The sequence below is a fragment of the Canis lupus genome, chromosome 14 (assembly GCF_048164855.1).
Source record: "Canis lupus baileyi chromosome 14, mCanLup2.hap1, whole genome shotgun sequence".
NCBI lineage: Eukaryota > Metazoa > Chordata > Mammalia > Carnivora > Canidae > Canis > Canis lupus.
The window spans coordinates 14717068-14734868 of record NC_132851.1 but is presented as its reverse complement, the minus strand read 5'-3'; the positions used below and the strand labels follow the sequence as shown (position 1 = coordinate 14734868).

General features: G+C 33.4%; 1 protein-coding gene and 1 long non-coding RNA gene across 3 annotated transcripts in view; one reads left to right on the top strand and one right to left on the bottom strand.

Moving 5' to 3' along the window:
• Window positions 1-17801, top strand: part of CSMD3 (CUB and Sushi multiple domains 3) — a 1168727-nt gene that overhangs the window by 713485 nt on the left and 437441 nt on the right. The window lies entirely within an intron of this gene.
• LOC140603372 (uncharacterized) lies at window positions 1920-16114 on the bottom strand. 2 transcript variants are annotated; one of them, XR_012006345.1, is made up of 3 exons: window positions 16022-16114; window positions 15441-15604; window positions 1920-2309 (listed from the first exon to the last, which is right to left on the bottom strand). It is a non-coding gene; the product is annotated as an uncharacterized lncRNA (long non-coding RNA). The 2 variants fall into 2 exon arrangements; XR_012006346.1 differs by lacking the exon at window positions 1920-2309 and adding an exon at window positions 12546-12776.

Genomic DNA, 17801 nt, shown 5'->3' with positions numbered 1-17801 from the left:
ATATGGACTATATCATGTTGGGATACATCAATACCAATTTTGTTGAGAGTTTTTATCATAAATGTTGAATTTTGGGAAAAGATTTTCCTACATCTATTGAGATGATTGTATGATTTTTAGTTTTCATTTTGTTAATGTTTATGTTTCCTTATTACTAATTAGTACCCTTTCTTTTCAGCTTAAAAAAGTAGCTTTAACAATTCTTATAAGGCTAGGTTAGTGGTCATGAACTGTTTTAGCTTTTGCTTATCTAGGAACTCTTTATCTCTCCTTCAATTTTGAATAATAACTTTGACAGGAGACCATTCTTGGTTGGAAGATTTTGCTGTCAGTGGTTTGAATATGTCATGCCATTCTCTCTGGCCTGAAAATTTTCTGCTGAAAAATATGCTAATAATCTTATAGGATTTCCCTTGTCAATAGGAAGTAGTTTTTCTTTTGCTACTTTAAGATTCTTTATCTTTAACTTTTAACACTGTGATTATAATGCATATTGGTGTAGATATCTTTGGGTTCATCTTATTTGGAACTATCTAGGCTTTCTGGATCTGGAAGTTTCTATCTATTTTCTCTTTCTTCATTGAAATTCTCTTTGTGTTCATCCATTCTCCAGAGATTGGTGAGTAATTTTATGGCCATTGCTTTAAACTTTTTATCAGGTAAATTACTTATCTTTGAGTTCATTAACTTTGGTTCTCATACTTGCTTCACTGGGGTTTTATCTTATTCTTTCATTTAGAACATATTCTTATGTTTCCTCATTTTTGCTTGACTCTGTTTTTGTTTCTGTATATTAGGTAAACCAGTCGTAAAGAGAGGGTCACAGGAAGACTGGGAATGTGTTTCAGAGTGTTGTCTATATAGTACCACATGAATAATAGCCTACCAAAACCTGTCTCTCAGTTGTTTCAGTCCCTGAAGCCCAGAAATGCAGACCCTCTGTCCACAAAAGCCAGGGCATTTCCTATATGGACTGTAAGTATCCACCAGTTTTCTTGGGGCCATAAAGCAGCACTGCTTTGGAACATGCCCATGTTCCACCTTTGGCAGGACTGGGCTGAGGGTCAACACCATGTCAGTGAAAGCCCATCTGCCAGGTTTTGTGGGGCAAGGCTGCAGGAGAGCACAGGGGTAGGGAAAAGAGTGGTAGCAAAGTAGAGAGGGTGCAAAAATGGTGCCCTTCAGCATCTCTATCCCTGGACAAAATTTCAGTGGGCCCTACCTTTCTGGCAGATGCTTTAAAATTAGCTAATCAATTTCCTTCACATATGGTCTAGGCACTTTTCAACCTGCTGTTTTTATACTGGTTCCTAGGGTAAGTGAGTCTGTCTATGAGCTATTTAAGAGCAGAGTATTGATTTCCTTTGAGTCTTCTGGACCTAAGCCCCGCTGGATTTCAAATCCAGACATTGTAGGGGCTAGTCCTTCAGGTGCAGATCCCAAGGACTGAGGTGCCTGATGTGGGGCTTGAACCTCTCACTCCTCAGGGATGCACTTGTTTTTGTAAGATCCCTCCCACTAATGGGTTCTGCATAAGGGGTAGGATTTGACAAGATCACATGTCTGCCTCTCCTACCTATCTCAATGGACCTTCTTATCCTTTTTTTTTGTGGAGTAGCTGTGCAACTAGTTTTAGAGAAAATGTTCAAGTCTTTTTAGAGGAATTATTATTCTATATGTAACTATACCTTTGGTGTATCCATGGAAGGAGGTGACTTCAGTCTTCCTATGCCATTCTCTTGAACTGCCCCCACTTCTAATTCATATATTCTCGGCCCAGTGTTTTGGAATTTTATATTACCTCTGTTTTTATTGTTTAATTTCCCAAGTCATTCATCTAATAAATTTACTTGCACTCTTAGGTTGTCATAATCAGTTTATTGTCTTGAGAGCACTTTATCTACTCTTAATGGAGGGAAATTAGGGCTCCAGCTGACAAAGCTTAATACTTCTAAATGATCTGCATTTTCTATCACATGACTACCCCCAATTAATGATAGTGTTAATGCCTTTTGTTTTTTATGATAAACAAGAAAATGCTAGTCAGAAAAGGAAATTAGCATGACACCAGATAGTTTCAAATTGATGCTGACACAACATAAGAGTTTACAGTCTGGAAAATACAAGTCAAATTTTCAATATTAAGATTCAATTATCTGGGATCCCTGGGTGGCGCAGCGGTTTGGCGCCTGCCTTTGGCCCAGGGCGCGGTCCTGGAGACCCGGGATCGAATCCCACGTCGGGCTCCCGGTGCATGGAGCCTGCTTCTCCCTCTGCCTGTGTCTCTGCCTCTCTCTCTCACTGTGTGCCTATCATAAATAAAAAAATAAATAAAAAAAAAAATTAAAAAAAAAAAGATTCAATTATCTGATTTTTTTCTGGTCAATGAAATGCTTCTCATATAGAGAGTCCACATTTTAAACACATTTTTGAATGGTATTCAAAAATACCATTTAGAATTTAATAGTATTTCACTATTGTATTTCATTTTGAATAAGATTTGGGTAAAGTGTACTTATTTCAGAAAAGTAATATAAAATAGATTAATGCTATGAAATCAATTCTAGATCTCAAAAATCACATGTAAAATAATATAATGCTATTAGTATAAAATGTGTAAAAATGAAAACAAGTTTTGACTATCATTTTTTATTTATGACTATCATTTTATTTATTTATCATTATCACATATGTACATATATGATATGTATTATATATATATGCTGAGGTAGGCATTTTTTAAAAATCCAATTTCCAAACTGAGGAGGAAAATTATGCCATTTATACTGAATTATTAAATATCTTAGAAGCAGTATATAACACCCTCCAAGGGTGTTAAGAGAGTCCTTGGAGGTTAAGGACTCAATCATCCCCTTTGTTAGTTTAACTCAACAGAAAATATCTTGTTCACATGCTAAACAGAGTTGGAAAGAAGCCACAGAAAATTAAGATTACTCAATAAAATAAATCTTTTATGTTGCCTTGCTCATAATTTCATATCTGTAGCACTGCAACCCATTAATTATAATCAGTTGTTGAAAAATCAGATACAGTCCACAATTTATCTCTTTGACAAATTGTTGCTGGGTAGCTCATATGCCTCCTTAACACAGTGTATGAAAAGCTGTGAATGAGATGATTATTCAAAGTAATTATATCTTTTTATAGATTTAATTTGGACTCTATATATTTTAAATTAAGAAAAATTACAGATTTAATAGCATATGAGACTTCTTAATGCTCTATATTTTTTGGTTTAAAAATACTTGAAGAATGATGGTAAACAAGTAATTTAAGTAGCACAGTCATTTTGTCTTTAATTCTTTATTTCTTGATTTGGTCATAACCTAAATTGGCGAATAAAGTGAGCTTTAATGACACATTTTCCTTTGAATCCCATCTTCATTGGTTCTTGTGTTTATCCTTATCATGTAGCATCATTATGTTGCCCAGTATTATTTTCCATTAAAATTAATGTCATACATCAATTATCAAATCACTTTTTTTCTCTGCAGTTTTTACTCTAATTTAATGAGTATTTGGATTATCTTCAGCTACTTTATTGTCTTAACTATACAAGTAAAAGTATAGAAAAAAGAAGAATTTCTAAATAGTAAAGACTAAAAACTTACTAGTTGAATGAACAATGTTCTCTCTTCTAAAATATAAAGTGATTGTTAGCTCCACATCTAAACAACAAGTACTGTTGTTAAGTACTATGCACCAGGTACCCTGCTCAGTAACAGGCTTACAAATATATATCACCCTCTTTCTATGTATGTATCTTCCCTAGCTACATCCCTGTTTTAGTTCACTGGGCTGTTATAACAAAAATAGCACACATAGGGAGCTTACAAACAACAGAAGTTTATTTTTCACAGTTCTGGAGGCTGGGAAATCCAAGATCAAGTCACTGGTAAGTTTGGTATCTGATGATATAGCCCTCTTTCAAATTGTAGACTGTGGCTTTCTTGCTGTGCTCTCATGTGAAAGAAGGGACAAGGGAGCTTTCTGGGGTAACTTTTATAAGGAGATCGATCCCATTCATGAAGACTCTATCATTATCACCTAATCACCTTCCAAAGGCCCTTCCTCTGAATGCCACCACTTTGGGATTAGAATTTCAATATAAGAATTCGGGGTGGGGAGAATGCAAAAATTCAAACTATTATACTCCTTGCTTTCCTATTGTTTTTCCTGCTCTTCCTAAAATTATCTTGATTGCTGGCCAAATTATAGTCATTTGCTAAATACTAAGACTGCATTTTAAGCTTAGGAGGAAGTGGAAATGAGTGCTAATTAATATCATTGGCATATTCCATGTAAACGATACTTACATAATCATTATTAATGTCTCTCAATAGGAAGTAGCAGCCTACACACCCAGAACAATCATACACAGGTTGTAGTATCATATTTCTTGTCCTTTCATGCCTAAGTCCCACTTCACAAGTTAAAACTTAATAAGAACTAAACATTTTATGAATTGAAATCCAAATTTGTATAAACTTCACAATTTAAATAATAGTTCATTGTAAAGAAATGCTTTGGAACATTTTGTCTTTGTTCTAAATTAGGTATGGAATTTTGAGTACTCTTGATGTTACAAAAGCAAATAAAAGTAGCCACTGGTCAATTTTCCTTTTAATATACACAAAAGAAAAAATGTATTTTAGTTGTGTTAGAGACTAGTTTTATCAGTATATATGCAAAAATAATTTTGATTTCATGGATTTGAATTTAGTCAGCTTCTATTTGAGCTATAGCAGGAGTTAAAGAACTAATTAACATTCACATGTTTTCTTTTAGAGTTAATCTTAAGTAGGATAGTATTAATTATATACTGTATCTACCACCAGATCTACACATATATCAAGATGATTACCTATTTAAGTGGCCTTCCTCTTAATGTAAATGAAATAACAATGCCAGACCATCCCACTACCTCCAGTTTGCTCCAGCCAGTCTTCTCATGAACGATCAAATTTTCTCTTTGTATAATTCTCATGATTGTACAAACGTGGATTTATTTTGCCGTCATAAAAACAGAAAAAACAAAATTATTTGGCCCTGTTTCTCCTGCCAGCTATTACCCCATATCTTTGCTTTTATTTGTTGGAAAATTTCTCAACAGAGTTGGTCACTTTGACTTGTCTCTAATTTGCCTTTTCCCATAGTTGCTTAAACCTACTGTTTCAAATAGATTTTCACTACTATTGCGGTACTAAAAGATCTCTTGTCAAGGTCAAAAATATCCTCCACATCGTTATATGTATTAGTAGATTCTCTGTACACATCTTACTTGACAAATTAGCCATATGTAACTCAGTATTAAATGCTCACTTCTCTTTATTCCCTATATTCCAGAACATTACAACTCTTTGTGTTTTCCTTCTGCCAGTTTTCTCTCCCTCCACCTGATCACTTAATATTAGTGGTCCTTTGTCCTCTTTTCTTCTTAACTCACTACCTCAGAGATTTCATCCGGTTGTATGTTTTAAATACTATGCATGTGTCAACCTTGTATTCACATTGGCATGTCCTGTTAAACCTCTAGACACTCAGCTGCTTTCTAGATACTTCTAGATACTTCCATCTAGATACTTAACAGACTTCCCAAACTCACCTGAGTTGCTTTCTTACCAAATTGCTTTACCTACAGTTTTCTCCATCTTTGATGGAAATTTCAACCATTAGTTGCTCAGACCAAAATTACTGGTGACATCTTTGATTAACCTATTTCTCTCATTTTCCCCTCATTTCATCTATCAACAAATTCTCTCAGTTCCACTTCAAAAATATACCCACAATCCAATCAGTTATCACTACCTTCCTTGTGAACACTCTGCTTAACCCATTATCATCAATCACCTGATTGATTTCTCTGCTTCTAGTCTCTGATGCCCTCAAAATAAAGCCAAATTGATCATTTCAATACTTATTCTGTGGCTTCTACTCTTCTTTAAACACTCAGGCACATTATTTCCTTATGGCCTTTCCCCATTATGTGTATGTATGCTAACCACATCATCTTTGTCATGTCTTAACTCCGATGTCATTCTTCAAAGAGAAGTTCTTTAACCACTGTATTAAAAATTGTAACCCATTCACCTTTCCACAATTTCCTCTTTCTCTATGGTTTTGTGCATAGTACTTGCCACCTTCTAATACACTCTTTGTATTGCAAAAATACCATCCTGTGTATATTGCATTGTCTGCCTCCCTTCACCAGAATATAAGCTCCACATAAACTAGGATTTTTCCTTTTCTTTCTTTCTTCATCTTTTTGGGTGGAGGAAGGTTGGGAGGTTCTTTTTGTTCATTGCTATGTGAACCATACCTAGAGCAATACCTAGCACACAGTGAGTGGGAGTTCAATTCATATTTATTGAGTAACAGAGTTGGTGTTCTTAGTACGTGCCTGGCAATATGTTGTGTTGACTACCTGATTTAATTTTTCCAGTAACAGCAAAGCAAAAACTAGATTTAAACCCAACTAGTTTTACTCCAAAGCCTGGGCTTCTAATCTCTATTCCCTCCCATCTTTAGCATCAGTTCATAATTGCATGTAAAACCTGTATTGCAGAGTATGTTGTACTCTGAAAACAAGGTTCCTGATGATACTCATGGAGAATTACAGCCCTACTTCTTGACAAGAATGAAAATTCATTGTTGTGGACATTTGATGTTTAGAATTTATCTTACACTTTAATGAAATATATCAACTAGACTATTTGCTGCCTTCATGAGTTTGAGATGTGACATGTCAAATCTAATATACTCACCACAAGAACTGGCAAATATAGATTGAAATGCTTGAAAGAAATGTACTGAACTGTTTTGACCCATTGGTGGCACAGCAATATAATAGTTTCTCAGGAAATAGACCTAGCAGATATTCTATCACTGTTGGCAAGAGAATTAATGAGAAAATGAGTAGTTGCCATTTTTAATTAAGAAATCTGTAATATCAGTGTGTGCTTTTCTTACACTCGGTGTTGATATTTCCTTCAGCCTGTGCAAATGGTTCTATATGCTTAAGTTAATGATTAGTACATCACTAGATTTTTTAGTTATGGAACTGATAACGCTACATTTTATAGATACTTTTACAAAGAGTTGTTTTGTTACTATCAACAAATATCTAGTATGATGTGCATGTTACTAACAAAAATATGTCATCCGTATGTTTCTAAATTACTAACCTGGACCTCTGTTTTAGCCTATTACATTTTATTTTATTTTATTTTATTTTATTTTATTTTATTTTATTTTATTTTATTATTTTATTTTATTTTATTTTATTTTATTTTATTTTATTATTTTATTTTATTATTTTATTTTATTTTATTATTTATTTTATTTTATTTCATTTTATTTTATTTTAATTTTAATTTTTTGCCTATTACATTTTGTATGTTCAGGAAAATACGAAAGAAAACCCAACATACTTTACAATTTTTTCTAAATCTTCATTTTAATACTCTTATTTAAACTGACACATCTGTTTTGTTATTATTATCATTACTATTATTACTTATGCTAATATTTTTGTAGCTTATGAATAATGACTTATTTTAGTTGAATGATTTGGTCAGAAAATTTGAAAGAATGATAAAAGAGACACTTGTATACTGCTCATCAAGGTTTATCAGGTTTTAAGGTTTTGCCATATTGATACACATTTTCTCTTTTCCCACAAACATACATACACACACATACATGAATACACAAAAACTTTATTTGCTTTATTTATTTTACTAAACTATTGAAAAAAAAGATACACGTATCACTCCATTGCATCCCTAAGTACATAAGCATCTGCTAATGATAGAAACTTCCATTATATAGGCATATATTATGATCACAATAAGAAAATAAACATTCATTAGTTAATGTCATCTACTATATCACCCATTTCCAATGCCCCCAGTTGGACCAAATGGTCTTTTATACATTTCTTTTTAACCTAAGATCCAATTAAATTTCACTCAATGCATTTGGTCATTATGTCTCTTCTGTCTCTTGTACTCTGGAACAGTCCCATTGTTTTTATTGTTTTTCATGATTCTGAAGTTTTGCAGAGTCAAGGCCAGTTCTCTCATGTCTCATACTATACTAATTTGTATTGATCAGTTATTATTACATGACTTATCCACTAAAATCCCCAACTCAGCCTTATTAGATATTTTCCTCCCCCCCCCCCATAATGAAATAGAGTCTTAGAAAAGTGAAGTAAATTTCCAAATTTATATATTTGGTAAGTTGTTAAATCAAATTTCAAAAAAAAATATATAAATATTTATATGTAGGGGATCCCTGGGTGGCTCAGCGGTTTAGCACCTGCCTTTGGCTCAGGGCGCAATCCTGGAGTCCTGGGATCGAGTCCCACGTCAGGCTCCCAGCATGGAGCCTGCTTCTCCCTCCTCCTCTGTCTCTGCCTCTTTCTCTCTCTCTCTCTCTCTCTCTCTGTCTATCATAAATAAATAAACCTTTAAAAAATATTTATATGTATATAAATATATTATATGTGTATATAAATATAGTATATATATGATGCAAGATCCTTGCATCTTGAATAAACCATATCCCCGTATTTTGTTTATTTGAAAAATATTTATGACAATTGATAAAGGCAGTAAGATTTTATTCAAGGGAGGTGAGGGGCAATGGTGATAGGTATGGTAGGGACCACTGCAATAGGGGCTTTATGGGGAGGAAAAGAGACTGGACTGAATTCTAAGTATAGCATGAGCAAGGAGAAATTTACAACCAAGAAGCAGAGTGAGCAACAGTGGATGGAAAAACAAAGGTAAAACTGCAGGAGTAAAGGGAATTCTGGCTAAACCAACCTATGGGAAGGCAGTCTAGGATGTTCAGATATCACCGAGGGAATGGTAAAAGATGAGAAACCCAATAAGATATCAGGGGTATCAGATATCAGATATGGGAGAGGTGGGAGTTCTTGCTAAAATGATGAAGCAGAGTTCTTTGTAAAATTGGATTTTACATGAAAGTGCACAGATGAATCTAGGAGAGGGTTCAGGGGCCTGACTAAAGTTTTGTCAGGCAAAAGAATTTTAATCAATTTGTAGTTTTGATTTATTTGTCATCTAATATTGAGAAATTTTCAGGTGCATTCTATCTTACACACCATATACAGTGAAATCATCCCTTCAAAAATACTGGTGGTATTTACAAAGCCAAAAACTGGCAGTCAAAGGGCAGGAACGTTAAGACAAAAAATAGTTCTAGGGATTCGCTAGATGTTTTTTTTTTTTCACTAGATGTTTCTTTTCTTTATTTTCAAATAGTGCCAAAGCTGACATAGCAAGAATGCATCAAGGAACAAAGCTTTAAGAAAAGCCTAGATAAGGTAGTTTTTCTAGATCAAGGACAGAACTTGTGAAATTATTATCATTGATAAATATTTGCTCTTCTATTCTTTCAATTATTCTTCCTATGGAATCCAGTTCCAACAGAATCTATTCTACCATGTATTTGGTATATTAGTATTTTTAATGTAGTTGTTACCAAGGTCAAAGAAGTCACACTGATTCCAGTTTTCCAGGTGATTTTTCCAGTTTTTGGCTTATCAGAGCTTTCAGAATATCTCAGGTAATTAACAATTCAAATAACAAACATCCTGTAATTGGGAAGGTGACAACCACCTGTTGTTAACAATTGTTCAGCTCAACAATTCTAGCCTAGTGTTGGCATTTAACCATATGGAGACTAACTTTGTGGTAGACTCTGTTCTTTTTTTTTTTTTTTGTAGGATTTTATTTATTCATGAGAAACACACAGAGAGAGGCAGAGACATAGGCAGAGAGAGAAGCAGGCTCCCTGAGGAAAGCCCGATGCAGGACTCGATCCCAGGGCCCTGTGAGCAGAAAGCAGGTGCTCAACCACTGAGCCACCCAGGCATCCCTGTGGTAGACCCTGTTCTAATGTTAAAGCACTGTAGGGTCACAGATGAATTTAGAGTTGAACTATATTTTATAGAAAGTGTAACAATACAGACAATGAAAGTGAGGGATGAAAATACATTCTATATTGATCATTTCAGAATAGTAAAGCAGCTAAAGTTCCCTGGAAGATTAGTCTCTTTTTGCTTCCATATTATCTAATAGAAATATGGATAAATATATATGTTAAAATATATAATTTATATTTGAACACAATTCTATTCTAAATATTATCTGTCTGAAATTTAGACTGTGAGCTCCCCGATGATCTTTTATTTTCCTTCTTCTTCCTTTCTTTTCTTTCTCCTTCCTCCCTTCCTCCCTTCCTTTGCTGGTAAGAATCTCTGTGCTTGGTACGTGGAAAGTTTTAGTGAATGCTTGTTGAATAAATTAACCAAATTCTGGATAGAGACTGAGGTACATTATGAACTACCAGCATCTCAGTTCAGAACTTGCTATTTATGTGAATGGATATAATTCCTTGTGTTTGTTTATAGGTCTAGAATTCTGTATAGTATAAATTTTTGGAAAACAATTAGTTTATAGGTGAGTTATATAATACTTCTCTTTTACCATAGATAACATTAACAACTTATTAAGCAGAATTTAGAAAGTACCACAGAATACCAACATTGGTACAAAATAATGTGTTAATATCACATTTTCCTAACCTGTTGTATTAGTTCCATTGGTAGCAAAGGAAAGGTGCCTAGCCATTTTAAGAAGAAAGTGATTTAATATAGATAATTTTTTGTAAATTAAATTGCTGGAATGGTCAAAAGGGCAGGTTCTACACTGAGTCTCCAAGGAGACTATAAGAATAAGCACGAGATGCAAACTGCCAAATGAGTGCTACCTCTGACACAACAGGAAGGTGGGAAATCAGGAATTTGATGTTAGCATCAACAAAGTCTTCCATTCAAGGATTAGTGCCCTCAAAGTTATGACTGGACAATGGAGTTTCCACTTGAGAAAAACCCAATGAACATGCTTACCTTCATGAACAAAAGAACAAGGAAGATGTCTTCCATGTCTCTCCCACTTTTCAAATCTCCCCAAAATGCACCTAATTGATGATATTGAATCCACATGTGGAATACTAGCTGCAGAAGAATTTAAGACAAATTAAGCTATTCCATTGGTTCATTTGTTCTTTTAACTTTTCAGTCCTGTTAGGCATATCCTATGAAGATTGGAATGGATGGTTAGTACTGGTCCCCCTGTACCTTCTTCACCTATTTAGTTAAAGCTGGCTGCTCTCTAAAAGCTTTCCTCATCTTCTTATTTCCTTTTATCTTTTTATTGTTTCTATCCACTCTCATTCTTTCTTTGGGTTCTCCAGGGACCTTGTTATATTACTGACCTTTGTATCTCAAATTTTAAACTCTTGATGGAAAATATATATAACTTTTACCCAGTCCTCTAATCATCCTTCCAATTCTCTTCCCCATGGTAGCTACCTATATTATTTGTATATATTTTAAGATTTCAAATGAAGTTATTTTTCCTTCACATCAAGTTTGATATAATTACTATGATTATAAATCTGATTATTTTGTTTTTTTTATTTTGATATCTGAATAATGTATCAAATTTAGAGTGATTTTAGACAGATATGCTTTCTGCTTCATTGAAAGGCATTCAAATTATAAATCTTTTTAAACAGAAAATGAAACTAATGCTATCTTATAAATATATTTACATTTGCCTTTAAGAACTTTACTTATCTGCCTATTTTATCCTAAGTTCTGTGTTACCTAACACATGTAAAGGGCTAAAAAGATGAAATAGACAAGGTTCCTTTATCTACAGACTTTCAGAAAAGTGGGCACAAGTACATTTAAATAGGCCATTTCAATATGTGCTCTTAACGTTTAAAACAAACAAGATTTGCTAAAAATGGGGGTACAGTACAGGCTGCTTAAGGAAATGATACCATACCTAAGTCTGAAAGATGAATAGAAATTTTCAAGATGAAGTAGTAAAAAGTCTGAATTACTTATAATATGTAAAATGAAATGAAGTTTAGTTGTGTAATACTTTTCTCTTGCATTGCTTGTAATGAACTGTCACTCTAGGTCACCAAACCCATATACCTCAAGGGCACTGGGACAAGAACTGTTAAGGTGGCAATTCAAAGAAAAGGAAATAGGTCAGCTCTTGACTAAGTGTGAGTTTGAGTTCAGTTGAGAAGACAGTCTTGAAGGCCAGCCCTCATCTCAGAGGAAAATAAATTTTCTAATTTCTTTGCATTCTATGAAACCTATCACCATAAGTTTCCTCCATATTGTATACAGCAGACATCCTTTCTATTTGTGCAAGTTCTGTCTTCAAGTTCAGTATAATACAGAAGAATAAGAATATGCAGAAAAGAAGATAAAAACCCCGTAGTAAGCACCGGAAACACCCTGAAGAATTATGGGAAAAAAATCAGACACTAGACCTGTTGCTCAAGGACAGACTAATAACCAGCTTCCTAAGTGTTGAGTTGGGTGGGGAAGTATGCAATCCAGCTTTCCTTATAATATGGCATAGGAGAAAATTCACCCCCTGTTTTTTGTTCCATACAATATGGACATGTGTAGATAAGCAGTAACTTCTACCTGCTGCCCTTGTGAAGAGTTTTGTTGTGTAACATTTTCCTTATAAGACTAACAGCAGATACCCAAGATTAAAGCACTTCAAAGCACAAATACCTTAAGAGCAAATGGCCATATTTCTTTGATGCCCAAATTACTCCAAAAGTCCAGAGCAGAATAATTTTACCAGAAGATTAATCAGTCCAAGTAAGATATTAAGCCAGCTACCCTACATCAGCAGCAACAGAAAAATAAAAGGACATCAGATAGTTACTGACCTCCCTTGTCCTGTCAGTCTTGTTGATGTCGCATTAACCCCTCCCCATCACACAGCCATTATATAGCCATTCAGGGGAACCAAGAGGCTGATGCTCAACCTACTGAGCCACTCAGGTGTCCTAGATGTTGATTTATTTTTGACATACTCCTATAAACTAAGAACATCTGCTATTGAAAACTCGGGCAGTGTGAGTGTCTATATTTATTTTAGTCTTGATGTACGACTTTGAATTTCCCCATGTATGTGACAATTCTTAAAGTAATAATACCTATGCAGTGTATATTGATTTACATAGTAGATATATGCTCCAGAAACCGAGCAAAAATCATGTTAGATTTTTAAGAACACTTGCAACTAAAATGAAATCTGTAACATTTATTTTAAAATTTAAATATTTGCTCACCATTTATGTAAATATATCTAATATATTTTCTTGACTAGTTTATGCAGAGGTAAAAATTCTTATTTCAGAAGAAAATTTAAGTTCTAAAGGTAGGAATAATTTAAACTTGCATAAGTAAAGCTTTAATTTTTCAACAAATTATGTGGCATTTGAAAGGCCATTTGGAAAAATCAAGGAGCTATTTGTATGGAACTCCTTCCCCCTTCTTCTCTGTTATAGATTATTTATGAAAACGTAGAATCATGGCTAGAACGGAAGTGATAGCTTATCCAATCTACATCAGAGCATAAAGAAATTTACTTTAGCCACTCCAAGCAAGAAATAATAAATTTTAAATTGTATAGTATAAAAACACTCATGAAATAAGGGATTTTTAGGCTTTGTATCCTTTGTGATCAGCCCATCGTGCTTTTCTCAGACTTTTCTTATATTTCCCCACACCTAATTCTTTTAACTCCAAATCTTAATAAAAATGAAACAAAAACATTTAAAAATAGAAATCCTTTCTACTAAAGAAAAATGTATATAATTTCTGTATAGGGCTGTTTTTTGGGGGAAATAAAATTAAAAATAGAATCTGCTAACCCAGAAAACCTATTCACAAAAGTAGTAGATAAAGAAAGCTGTTTTATTATTAAATAAGCATTACACAAGGATATGATGTCCCATCATAAGAACTCCACCAAAGAGTTTTCAAAGACAGAAAATCTTCCCTTTTATATAGTCAAGCAGACAAACCTATTACATGCCTATTCTAAAGATGAATGACAAATAGTCCTCAGGTAAGAGAACTAGACAACATTATTGCCACACATAATTCATCCTAAATTGATCTGTAATTGGGGTGACTATCTGTGTTAGCTAATTGGCTTTATCCAAAGGAAAGATAAGTTTCTTGTATCTTTATGACAGGGAGTAGTTTTGTAACTTGGAGTGAGATGTCCACTGAAATTAGGTTCCTACCTTTCTACGGAAAGGGAAATAGAAGTGCCATCTTCCTGATAATTATATTTCAAAGAGATTCTTGGGAAAACATTCCTAAGTTTTGAGTCTAACAAGAGGTTTATTTAGCACTTGAAAATATTTATGTACATTTGAGAAAGACAGATAGAACTATTACAAGTTTTCCAAAATGAAACTTTTAAGATAAAGAGAGGTGAGGAGTAGTCTTCTATTTTTAGCGGGGAGAACTAAGCCTCTTATTACTTGTATTTACCCTTACATTCCCCTTTCAATTTCTGATTGACAGGGCTTTGTCTTTATTAAATTTGCTCTACCCAATATATACTCCTACTTTATTAGTACATAATAGGACAGAAGGCTAAATGTTAAAGAAGGTTTAGGAAAAAAGACTAGAATGAAAGAGTTATGAAACTCTTTCCTTTCTTGATTTCAGTTATTTTTCTTTCTGTTTATCTGAGCTGTAATTTCTAAATCAATATGCTTTAATTTGAACTAAATGGTGCCATTAAAAACTATCTTTATCCTGATTATTTGCTAATCACATCCCCACTCTTCCAGTAATCCCTACTCAAAATGTATGCACACTTTCCCAAGGGTAATCTATAGAAATAAAATCCAAGAGATACTCCATGAACATGATTCTGAAGGCAAATAAACCTTAGAAAATCAGTGTACAATTGCTTTGCGAAAAAAAAAAAAAGTCATATTAATTAGGGCCATTATATAATTTTAATGGGTTTGGTCCAGCTTTTTTTCTTTTCCTTTCTAATATATGATATATATATATATATATATCATATATTAGATATAAATATATATTAGATATATATATATATTTGGCTATATATATCTCTGAAAAGAATAGAATGGAATAGAAAATATTAGAGGGCATCGTACATTTATGGAGTTATGCATTGTTCTATGAATCATGTTTGAAGTTATTTACTTTCATGTGTGATGTTGGTATGTATAAATAAACATAATTGTGTATTGGAGTTTTGAAAATAATAAATAAATACCATAGAAATGAAAACAAACAGAAACTACTCAGAGCTTCTATAACAAGGGGGTCAGCCACCATCCCTTGCTTTAATAGAAACTCAAAGACAGTCAGTGGAATGGGAAATCTTTATAGTGAAAAAAAGAAAGAGGGAAGGAAGGAAGGATTACTTTCTAATTTTGCTCTGATGGAGATTATTGTCATGGGGAGGCTGGAAGTGGGCTAACTAGAAGTAAAACAATCTTACCTGATTAGTTTGTGCAGCATATTTGGCTTTCTCTGATTGATTCTGTGTTGGAAGTGGGAGCAAAAATTAGGGAAATTGGCTATTATTGTCCAAGTCTTACTTTTCTTAATAGATTGCTGCAGAGGTTGTAGTCTGGCTTCCTGAGCTTCTCAAATGGGTCAGAGCTGTTGTCATATATAGAATAGCCATTATCCATGTGTATATTTGGTCCATCAAATAAAAATAATAAAAGTTTTAAATGCAAAAAAAAAGTTTTAAATGCATAGTCATAAACTACATACCCCACTTAAACTTTCATAATGAACATTAATATATTAAAGAATAAAAAATGCTACATAAATCAATTTAATATTCTATAGAGTATATTCATATCACAATCATTTTGACTATCAAGCTCCATTTTTATTCCATAATCCCTCTTAACTCATAGAGCTTATGTTGCTTTGGGAATTTTTTTTAATTATATATATTTTTTTCGACTTTAATTATCCTTCTGTACCTCCTACATTAAATAAGTTGCAAGTTTTATCATTTGTCTTTACCAGTACTTGTCACCTCTGTTTTGGCCACAATTATAATACCTTTTATTTTGCTTTTCTTGAATTGTTCCAATAGCTAATTCCAGGTTCCTTTCTTGAAGCTACTCTTCTCATAGATTCCAGATTAGTTTTAGCTTTGTTACTTGATTCTAAAATCTTTATAGAATCTTCTATATTCTGACATAATCAATTCCACTCTGACTAGATACAAGAAGTCATGCACTGTTTGACTATAATTTGCTTTTCCACTCATATTTTATGTTTTTTATATAAAATTTTTTCTTGTTCAAACTTATGCCCCTCAGTCCTTTTGTAATATATTTTCTGATTTCCATTTATAAAAGTCCTTTGCATTCATTAAGAACAGTATAAAATTCAACTTCTTTGATATAGTTTTCATTATTCATCCCTACACTTTCCTTCTTTCTGTGTAGGAAACACAGAAAACTGTTTCCTTTTTCTGAATTTTTAAATTCTAATTACTGAATCACTTCCTCTGGCTTTTATTCTTATGTATTTCTAAAACACCTTAAATAAATAACATACTTTTCACATATTGTCTTGCATTAAAATTATTTATACCTATTTTAAGTAACTAATCCTTTTTTGTCCTTATACATACACAAAATCTATACATTATTCAACATTTTAAATCTTTATGGCCCAAAATATCACGTCTTGCACATCCTATCTTGTTGAATGAACAAACAAAACACCTTACTTTTTTCTAATCTCTAGTCTTCAAACATCACAATTAATCCCCCCTTGTCTGCGATTTTACTTTAGGCACTTCAAGTTATCCGCAGTCATCCTTGGTTCTGAAGCAAATGATTCTCCTTCTGACTTACTGTCAGAAGGTACACTAGCCTCATGCTTCATCTTAATACCTGCCTCATTCATCTCACATCATTTCATCACATAGGCATTTTCTCATCCCACATCATCATGAGAAGAATAGGGAGTGCAATTCAATAAGATCTTTTGAGAGATAGATCACATTCACATAACTTCTATTATAATTGTTCTGTTATTAGTTATTGTTATCAATCTTTTACTGTGCCTAATTTATTAATTAAATCGTATCATAATTATTCATGCATAGAAAAAACATGTTTTTTTTTTTGGAGGGGGGGACTTAGTACTATCTGAAGTTTTAGGCATCCATTGGGGATCTTGGAATGTCTCTCTGTGGCAAATTGAGAGCAACTATACATACCAAACACAACAATATCCTCTTAAAATTGCAAAGTCATTTATTTTACTATTTGAGAACAGTATTAACTGCAAATAACTTGCAAGAAGTTAGGTAATGATTGAAATTTAAACTAGAATGTAGGTGAATAATACAGGATTCTCTCCTGAAAACTCTGGAAACAGAGCCCACAGCCTGAAAGATATACAAAGATAATGGAGAAGTGGTTGTTAAAGTAGTCTCGGAGGCCTAAACTATATGAGAAATCTGGTCCAATACTATAGCATTTATTTATCATATTTATTGCCAGCACTTTAAAATACCTAATTAAATGTTATATTTATTTCCTTGAGCAAATGCCTAGTCTGTTGCATTTAGGATTCTCCCAATGAGACAGAACGTAAAGACTGCTAACTAGACAGAACGTAAAGACTGCTAACTCTGGGAAACGAACTAGGGGTGGTAGAAGGGGAGGAGGGCGGGGGGTGGGAGTGAATGGGTGACGGGCACTGGGGGTTATTCTGTATGTTAGTAAATTGAACACCAATAAAAAATAAATTTAAAAAAAAAAAAAAAAAGGATTATCCCAATGGCTAGCTCAGCGCTTAATACCTGTTTCTTAGATTGAAA